The sequence below is a fragment of the Anabrus simplex genome, chromosome 11 (assembly GCF_040414725.1).
Source record: "Anabrus simplex isolate iqAnaSimp1 chromosome 11, ASM4041472v1, whole genome shotgun sequence".
Taxonomy (NCBI): Eukaryota; Metazoa; Arthropoda; class Insecta; order Orthoptera; family Tettigoniidae; genus Anabrus; species Anabrus simplex.
In genome coordinates this window covers 105,899,671-105,908,608 of record NC_090275.1, presented here as the reverse complement: position 1 = coordinate 105,908,608, position 8,938 = coordinate 105,899,671, and the positions used below count along the sequence as shown (strand labels likewise).

The 8,938-nt window shown below is 39.5% G+C and overlaps 1 non-coding gene across 1 annotated transcript; it reads right to left on the bottom strand.

Annotated features, from left to right (window-relative positions):
* Nucleotides 1-7,820: 7,820 nt before the first annotated feature.
* LOC136883588 (5.8S ribosomal RNA) lies at nt 7,821-7,975 on the bottom strand. The gene has a single exon (XR_010861276.2). It is a non-coding gene; the product is annotated as a 5.8S ribosomal RNA (ribosomal RNA).
* Nucleotides 7,976-8,938: the final 963 nt, after the last annotated feature.

Sequence of the window (8,938 nt, the reverse complement as noted above, 5' to 3'; positions counted from 1 at the left end):
AGAGCGGGGCGGGGCTGTGGGCCCATCCCGGCAGCAGTTTATAGCTTAGGTAAGGCATGTTAGTTTTAATACTTGACACTCAAAGTGTTCAGCACCACATGCTAGAGGCTACAAGAAAAATATCAAACATGTTGACAGTATAGCCAATTTGAACATCATCTTGCTAATAAAAATAGAGCCAGTTTATGAAATCAATTGTAATACAGAACAATATATTTTATTTTCAGATTTCGGAATGTATAAAGTTTTTTCGAGCAACTTATTGATGGCACGTGTAGAATATGTTTACCGATAGCCACAGAAAAATATTTAGGTTGCCCAGTATGAACACTGAGTTAAGCACGAAAGTAAAATAATTATGTATTTGGTTGTCTGCGATGGTGGTATATAGTGAATTTTTGTAGTTTTCCTCTTGGGTTATAGGTGAAGGTTTTGCGTTAAGGTTAAATGTCGTGACGAATATTTTCCCTTGTTTGTTGTTGATGTGCATACACTCAGTAAGCAAGTGAAACTATAAAACTGCGGCGATGGTAAAGTACCAGTTAAATTTTGCTGATTGAGTTTAGGTTAGGCTTTTTAAGTTAAAAACAAGTAGTCCCAATGTATTTTTGTGAAAACCATGACTGTACTATCATGAAAAGTCACCGGGTGAAACTGTAAGTACATTGTTTAAAATCTGCTATAGATTAAGTTATGATGGTGTCGTCACTGCCGTGAATATCAATTTGGAAATATGTGCGAGTGTGTGGTTGAAAATATTCTTGTAAGACCTTTCTCAGGTAGACCTTTCCACGAAAAATGCAGCATTATAAAATGGTAATGTTGACATTACAGAGTGTAGTGGGGGCTATGATTGCTTACATTTAAAAAACATTTTTGCAGCTGGGGTAACGAATGTGTTCACCACACGCCACTGACTGATGCTATTCATACAGCCCATCTATTTGTGTAGAAACAGAGAGAGAGAGAAACCGTCTATGCCTAGCCTTTTTTAAAAAAAACCTGGATACCATATAAGCTTATTTGGAAAGCCTTCCGATGAACCTGTATAGTTCCCTCGTTGGCAGGGATCTCACAGTCATTTCGTAACTGTTTGGGGTTCATCATAGAGCCTAGAGATAGCAGTGTATAAAGATGTGGCGATTGTCATCATTTATGTTTGTCCTTGTCTCCTTTTTCTATTGCTCCATGTCACCACGCTAACCTGTCATTGAGTTTATCCTGTAATGTGTTCTGTATATCTGTATATGACTTAATATGCCAGGAAATCTACTGACACATGTCTCGTATCTCCAAATATTAATTGCCTATGCCAACCTTCAACTTAAGAAGCAAGCACTTAATCAGGTATACTGTTTAGCTGGAGAATGTTGTTGATTTTTTACAAATTCTAGTTCATATTAAGCATGCTTTTGGATTATCTGTGCCTTGTTTTAGTATGGATGTGTAGCCACACATAAAACAAATTTAGAACGTGGTATTATATGTTCCTCACATGTAATGGTTTATCAGACGTAATTTTCATTATTGTTTGACTGAGCAAGTTTGGTCACGTAGCTATCAGTGGGTTTGAACCCCACCGTCGGCAGCCCTGAAGATGGTCTTCTGTGTTCCCATTTCAACACCAGGCAAATTCTGGGCTGTATCTTAAGGTCACAGTAGTTTCCTTCCCACTCCTAGTCCTTTCGTATTCAATTGTCTCCATAAGATCTATCTGTGCCTGAGTGACGTTAAAGTAAATAGTGAAAAAATTAAAAAAATATTTGCTGACTTTGAACATTAATATAGGAATTGGCGAGATGTTCTTAAAGACCTCTGTCTGGAGCGGCATTGTATGGAAGTGAGGCATGAATAATAACTAGCTCAGAAGGAAAAAGTATGGAAGCTTTTCATTTCAGTTGTTAGATCGAATCATAAATGAAGAGTATTGAATTGAATTGTTGAGAGGAGAACGACTTGGCAAATTTTGACCAGAAGAAGGGATAGATTGATAGGACACATCTTAAGACACCCAGAACTTGTTCAGTTGGTTTTTGAGGGAAGTGTGGTTGGTAAGAATGGCAGTGGCAGACCAAGGTATGAATATGTCAGACAGATTACAGTAGATGTAGGATGTAGTAATGTAGAAATGAAAATCTTACCACAGGATAGGATGGCACGGAGAGCATCAAAAACCACTCGACAGACTGATGACCCAAACATTAACAACATATCAAAACATAATTCACGTCCAATGTAGATGCAAACTCTGTGGATACCTACAACTAACATTATATCTGTAGGTTCATTTGTTTTTGAGAAGAGTGTACCTGTAAGGAACTTTCACAATACCATGTGCTCGTTCTTTTTTGTGCGTATCGGGCGAGTTGGCCGTGCGGTTAGATGCGCGCGGCTGTGAGCTTGCATCCGAAAGATAGTTGGTTCGAATCCCACTGTCGGCAGCCCTGAAGATGGTTTTCTGTGGTTTCCTGTTTCCACACCAGGCAAATGCTGGGGCTGTACCTTAATTAAGGCCACGGCCGCTTCTTTCCAACACCTAGGCCTTTCCTCTCACATCGTCGCCATAAAACCTACCTGTGTCGGTGCGACGTAAAGCAACTAGCAAAAAAAATTTTTTGTTGTGGCTATACATCTGTGTCATCCAGGTTAGTTACATTTATATACTGTTTTCCTCCTATCCAAATTACTTGTTTGTATTCTTCCATTGTTTGACATTGTCATCAGTACAGCGGGTGGAACTACAAAAGTTTGGATATTTCCCTAACTTTAACCCAAGGCTTCATTTTAAGAGGCTTCTATTTCAAGGAGAGTGATATATTTACAAACAACTTCCTTCTTGCAGGGTTCCTCAGAAAAAAACAAGCCTCATTTACTTGGCTTTGTTGTGTATTGATAATATCACAACTTAACAATTGAACAGGGGAAAGCAGTTGAAGAAATTTGTTCTGATTTTATTCTTAGACCTGGCATGGTGTAATCAACTTAATAAAAATGGAAGCCATGATTTCCACTGTCGATTTGGTTAATATAGCCTTTAAGTTTCCTTGTCTGCCGAACACAAGTTACAAATTAATGAAACAATAGTACATATCTGAAAAGAAAAGCAGTTTATTAATAGAATTCTGTTATTTATATTTCATTTGTGCCTTGTGTTCGACAGATCAGAAATCTTAAAGGTTATATTGTGGAATTCTGCAAGAAAGTAGTATGTTGATTGAGTATAGTGTGTTTAGAATTATAGATATGAGAGTATTCTGCTTTTATGCCATGTGAAGGTGACAAAGCACAGGTCAAAGACTTTGCCCACATTCCTCAGAAGTGAACTGTTCTATCGTGTTCTGTCAGAACAGAGCCTGAACCTAAAGACATTTGGTAACATGATTGTAATGAACAGTATTAGGAAAGGGATACAAAAGAGGTTTGATTACTTGAATATTTATATCTTTAAGTATTGAAAACTTCATAAGATTCTAATGATATAATAAATTATTTCTCCTGTCTCATTATTGAAGCTTTTGCCAAGGGTACAGATTATGTTTGAGTTTAGGGAAAATCAAAGTTGTACCAGGATAATGTCCCTTATGGGGAAGATCATGACACTAACTGGAAAAGAGCACCAAGGTCTATAATTATACAGGGTGCTCAGAAACTAGGTGAATTGAGTATATGAGTGTTAGAGCGTTGGTCATTTGAAAACATTACGTTGATATCTCACGCCCTTGCCATATTAGTAGCTGCTGAAGTTAGCCGGTCAGATCGCTTTGCAGGAGACTTCAGATGGGCTTTGCAAAGTGGTGTTGCTAAATCTGCATGTGGCTTATGACCAGTTTGAGAGCGCCAGTAGAAGGAATAAACTTCTCCAAGGAAGGGACGTGAACCAGGACCTCCCTGCTGATAGGCTCGGCCCATAGCAAGCGCGCTACCGTGGCATTGGCTGAAACCCACGGTGTGTTAGTGTTTGATGCTCATTTCTCGGCATGCGGGATATTGAATATTTTTTTTCCAATTACAGTATTTGTCTGGATGACCAACCCTCTAACGCTCATATAGCCTGTTCACGTCATTTCCAACCACACTGTATATATATCAGTGATGTGAAGACTACAAGAAAGTCGTAGTTGTGCTGAATTACAGTTACCTGAGAAGTATTTTGCCCATTTACAAATTACTTTTTATACAAGTAATCGGAAAAATTACAATTAAAATTACTTTGCAGAACTGCAGTCTTAAGGAAATTAGTGACATTCTCCCCCAGCATAAGGTCGTATCGACAAACAGATTGCGTCATCAGATGGCCCATTTAGAGGCCTACATTCTTGGCCCTAAGAAATTTTCTCGTATCTTGCCTATTTATAACATACATAGAGGTAAATGTTTCGATCAAGGCCAAATTTCGTACGTTTTTCACAAGTTGAAAAATTATTCTTCCAACCTAGCAGACAGGTACAGTCTTGAAATTTGGCAAGTGTTTCAACCACGAAATGTTCTGTAATTTTCATTTTTGATGTTTTGTCTTATCTCCATTGGCTACACCTTAGATTACTTTAGGAACTTAGGTAGATTTTCCAGTAATGTTTCAACCTATTCCTTCTGTTTTCCCATACGTTCATGGCAGCTAGAATAATGGAAGTCAGTTTATGTATGGCCAATGGATGTGGCAAGGGGCCTGCTAGCTTTCGTTGTTCTACCTGTCTTGCAAGTGTTTCAAGCAGTGAAATAATAAATGGAAAAGAAACAAAATTGAGACAAAATCAGAAAATGGTGCTCAATCTAAGGTTGAAGGAGTCGAGATACGACAAAAAGTCATAGGACCAAAGTTGTAGAGCTCTTCATTTTGGGAACGGAAAATGCAATCCGTTTGTTCATAGCTATTGCCATTTAGCCTCAAAATACCTTGAAACGATGGTCTGGACTATCATTAAATTTGGCACAATATTTTGATATTTTTCAGGCATAAATTATTAAATATTTGAACATATTGCAATTTCTTCATCGGTTACAGGCTAAGAGCTAGAAGTTTCCCAAATTTTAATTTTCTAGGTCACTGCAATATAGCGTCCATTGTTGGGGAGGGGGGGTGTTGGAGAGGGTAAAATTTTAAATTTTGAACTCTCTGGAATTTTTCCGTAGGTTGCCAAATTTCAAGTTTCTAGCTCATGTGGAAGTGGCTAAACACTTATGTCAGTGAGTTAGTCAGTTAGCCTTGTGGCTTTGGTTTTATATACTGTAATAGAGATATAATCAAATTAACTATAGTTACTTAAACCCAACAGAATGAAGTTGAATTAATAAATATTTTATTTGTAAAAACTAAAAACATTTCTAATGTACTAACAAACAATTAACTTACCAATTCACACAATATTATAATTAATTCTACAGCATGTACTGTAGTTTTTAGTACTATGGATGGGAGAAATGGTGGGTTCACGATTTATTTTGTACCCCTGGCATTTGCTTAGTTAATTTACATGTTTTTTCTAAAATTCTTGTAAAATATGTATTTATATAGAGTAGGTATATTGAGAGAACATAGGTGATAAGTCTGAATAAGTGTTGTATTGTAGACAGCAAGGTAATTGGAAATTGTTGAGGCTACGGCCATCTGTAAACAGGAGTTGTATTACATGAAAGTACTACCAGATAGTGTTCACATTGTAGTGTGTGTGTTAAGACAGTTTTGCAGTGTAATAAATTACATGAAACATCAGGACCATTGTTAGAGGTGTACAAAGCCTGTTAAAAAAATCTAAACTTGGAAAATACTGTGTAAATTTTAAGTCTTGGTGGTTTCTGGTAAGTGGTGCTGCATAGTGTTATTGTTTAGCAGCTGTTAGTTTGCGAATTCTAATGTTTTTTTTTTTTGGGCTGGGGTCTAACTGGAATTAGCGTCATCAATTTTGCGTGGATAGAAAACCAACACCATGGTAACGCGGCAACCAGTGTTCGCCATCAATCTATACTAAGTCTTCAGTCATCGTCTTCCTCAGGTTGGATGTAGATCTTAATAGGTGGGGGTATTTTGTGACGTGGCATGGGAATGTTGTGTGTTGGATCTACTGCCATATTGTTTGACTTGGATCATGATGGTACAAATTTCTTTTCATTTATCAGAAAACTTTATCTCCCCTCCACAATGTAAGAGGCTACTAAGAGGGGAACAACCAAACAATCTGTACTCGCTCTCTCGTCTTCTAAGCCCAAAAATATATCCTTGATTCTACGCTTTTCTGCGTAGTGGAGAAATGTATGTATATCTTCTTCTTATTCTCTCGTTCAGTGCGTTGGCTGTCAACTGATACAAAGACATTTACTCTCACAGATCAGTTAAAATATTGTTCCTGCTTTATGTTGCAGATACCGGGATCCACAGTCCACACTAGACCCTTGCATTTGTAGCGGCATTTGTAGCAGTTGTCAATTAATCAATCAATCAGTCAATCAACCAATCAATCAGTTAGTCAGTGAGCTGCATTTAGGGCTATCTTCCGGATGGCAGATTCCCTGTCAGTTGTTTACCTTGCCGTTTCTTAAATGTTTACAAAGAACTTGGGCATTTATCGAACATTTCCTTTAATTTATTCCAGTCCCTTACTCCTCGTCCTATAAATGAATATTTGTTCCAATTTATCCTCTTGAATTTCAACTTTATTTTCATAATATGATCTTTCCTACTTTTAAAAGCTCCGCTCAACTTATTCGTCTGCTAATGCCATTCCACGCCATCTCTCCACTGACAGCTTGAAACATACCACAGACATTAAAGAAAATTGAGGAAGATGCTCCACCTAATTAACACTTCAATATACAGGTAGAACAATATGAAATTAATATTTCTACCTGGATATTGAAGTGAAGTGGGGAGCATCTTTCCCTAATTTTCTTTAATGTATTGTCTATATCAGCACAGAATGAAAATCATTAAATATGATATATACCCCATAGTCGAGTATCCCATCTCGTTACTGACAAGTCCTCCCAGCTTAAAGTTTGCAAAAGTTTTGTAACACTACTTCCTTGTCAGAAATCACCCAGAACAAATGGTGGTGCTTTCCTTTGGGTCGTTTCCAGTTCTTGTATCAAGTAATCCTGGTGAGGGTTCCATACACTGGAACCATACTCTAGTTGGGGTCTTACCAGAGACTTATACACCCTCTCCTTTATGTCATTACTATAACTCCTAAATACTGTCATAACCATGTAAAGAGATTTATAACCTTTCTTAACAACCTCATTAATATGATTACTCTGGAGAAGGTCATTCCTTATATTAACACCTAGTTACTTAGTGTTCCCCATGAGGTGCCATCACCCCATGAGCACAGTAATTAAAACTGAGTGGACTTCTCTTGGTGAAACTTACAGCTTGACTTTTCATCCCATTCACCATCATACAGTACCATTATCTGCTACTTTTGAAAAGATAGACTTTTAATACGATATCTAATTTAATAATGTTACAAATATAAAACTCCATCTGTTTCAAAACTCTAATTTATTTCAGGATGGCATAATAAATGCGCACACACATTTAAACAATTCAGCGGGTAGTTTCGCCTGCTCTGAGGTCGTGTTTGGTTTGTGCATATCGCACAGAATGTTCGGTCGTGGGGCAAGGGCCGTGAACTGGCGCCAGCAGCCACAAAGACGCTGCGCGGACCAACCCTCCCGTCTCACACACACACAATCTCAGTGGCGGTGTCGACCGGTCCAGCTCCACCAGGGTGAAGCTCTTTACAGGAGATGCGGCGGCGGCTGTGGCTGCAAGAACCGCGACGCTTCCACCCTTCGAACGCAATGTCACGTTCATTTTTAGCAACCGACCCTCAGCCAGGTGTGGTCCGGGAACGGAATCCATGGACCACAATGTGCGTTCGAAATGTCGGTGTTCATGTATCCTGCAGTTCACATGTCGACGCGCAATTTGCTGTGTTCTTCATTGACCCACGAGCCGAGTGATCCACCATTGAGGTTTCTTTTTTTTTTTTTCATTTTTCGATCGTTCTCTCCACGGTGAGTGGAGGAGAAACAATCATCTTCATGGGTTTCTCGTCACAGAGCTAAGAAGTGTTTCGAGCATGGGCGTTGCGTTCATTTAAAACCTGCCCGTCGGGCCGAAGCCACGACGGGTCCCCTGAGCTCCACTGAGCGAGGGAGGTAGGTACCCAATGCCAAACGTCTGCATCGAAGGAGACGCGGACCGCGACACTCCCGCTGTCGGCGACAGATGGAGCCGCCGCTCACAGAGTACATACGGGACTCGCCTGAGCTTGCAACAGCGGGCTCGGCAGGAGTCTCACCCGTCAAGGGAGCCTCACTGGAGGAGCGGACCGCGCGGGGCCGTCCAACTCCTCCTTCTCAAAATGTTTTTTGATAAAACAATTTTGGTAATGATCCTTTTGCAGGTTCACCTACAGAAACGTTGTTACGACTACAGTTCTAACCAGTTATGAATGGCCACACTAATTACAGTCTATTTACAAATCTCTCTTCTGTACACACCGTAGGAGGTCTAGCCCGCTCGTCTACTTGCGGATTCCTAAGATTCACTTTCACTTCCCCAAGTCCAGTCAATCAACTCATACAGTGGCTGTGCATAGATAGCTGGATTTGAACACAGTGTCACTACCTATATCTGTACAACACACGACGACTGTTCGTTGGTTCAAACTCCAATGATAGTCCAGTACTTCACACAATCACATAAAGTGAACAACAATCAGCAACAGCTCAACAGTATCCAACAGCAGGACAATACTCACAACACACGTCCAATTATCCTCACACTCACGATAACTGCTTTAATCGCTGATTCACGGCAGTCCTCAATCCACAGAAGTACACACACACATACACAGTTTTCTAAGGCAGTACATAGTCTTCTGTCCCATACGCCGTCTCCCATGCAGCTACTCTCTGGACACTCTGACACCACATC